Below are 1,258 nucleotides of genomic sequence, written 5' to 3'. Positions count from 1 at the left end.
CTATAGTAGTTCTCTTAAAGAAGATCTCAAAGAAATTATGACCCTGATTGCTTCTATATTCCATATTAATTTTTTTCTAGAAAATAAAAACAGTAATTTTACAATACATTTAATGGCAACTGGTAATAACAAAATTTTCCTATTTTGTTTACATGTTCTTTAGACAAGTCTGCAACTTAGCATTGATTATTTGCAAGTTATTCTACTAGCTATTTTGTCATTTGTCAAAAGGTGGATCAAGATAACATAGATCATAGTCATAATATGGTCATACAGAATGATGATATTATAAATCAGATTGGATTTATCACCAGCATTTATAAAACCAGACCCAGGGAAAGAACTAGGTCTGGGGACATTATGTATGGTCTTAATATAGTGAATGTTTAGCCTGTCCTGATTACTACAAAATCATATTACTTTTATATTTGAAATAATTTATTTAATTTGTACATTCTTGGTTTTTATTTTTCCCTTCCTTGAAGACTTGATAGACATTGCTCTCTTGCCTTTTCTAGTGTTTTTTTTTTTTGTAAAGTTTGAGTTCAGCCAGATTTGATTTAAAAAAAAAATTAATTTTTTTTTCCGCACATATTTTTATTGGTGCATTAGAGTTGTACATAATCATGGGATTTGTTAACACATTTGTACATGCACACAATACACAGCATAACATAATTTGGCTCATGTCACTACCAGCAGATTTTATTCTTTTACACAGGAAAATTCTTTCTTGTCCCCCACAGTTAGCTTTACCGGGTTACATGCTCGGTACTATAGGAAATTCCCCTGATAAATGTGTACATATAATCTATACATTTGATTTTTCCCTTTGTTTTGGGACAATTTTCTTTTATTTTACCTTTGAATATCTACTCTATTATAGCTCTTAGGAATGTCAGTTATGCACCACTGGATTTCCTTTGACTCTAATAGTAATTTTCCCTCGATACCTTAAGAATTTTTTTTAGTTCTGTGTTTTTCAGAAATGGCTTATTTTTCCTCTTGTTGATGCCTCTAATGTAGCCTTTATTTATCTAGTATTTTTATTTTTCTCTTATATATATTATTTTGACTCTGACATGTCACTTTTGATTACCTGAATTTTCTGATCTTTTCCCTTGAGTCCTATTATGTCTTGTCTGAACTCATTTCAAGACGTTCATAATTAATATTCCTTTTATTTAAAGAATACATTTTGTGTGTGTGTGTGCCAGAGTTGTGAATTAATTTTTTTGCCTGATTTTTTATAGTCTTG

The 1,258-nt window shown here is 29.7% G+C and overlaps 1 non-coding gene across 1 annotated transcript; it reads right to left on the bottom strand.

The window, feature by feature from the left end:
- Positions 1–302: 302 nt before the first annotated feature.
- On the bottom strand, positions 303–434 carry LOC113188073 (small nucleolar RNA SNORA72). The gene has a single exon (XR_003301500.2). It is a non-coding gene; the product is annotated as a small nucleolar RNA SNORA72 (small nucleolar RNA).
- Between the last annotated feature and the right edge of the window lie 824 nt (positions 435–1,258).

Source organism: Urocitellus parryii, chromosome 1, assembly GCF_045843805.1.
Source record: "Urocitellus parryii isolate mUroPar1 chromosome 1, mUroPar1.hap1, whole genome shotgun sequence".
Taxonomy (NCBI): Eukaryota; Metazoa; Chordata; class Mammalia; order Rodentia; family Sciuridae; genus Urocitellus; species Urocitellus parryii.
The sequence above is the reverse complement of the archived record's forward strand: the minus strand, read 5'-3'. Positions and strand labels throughout refer to the sequence as shown.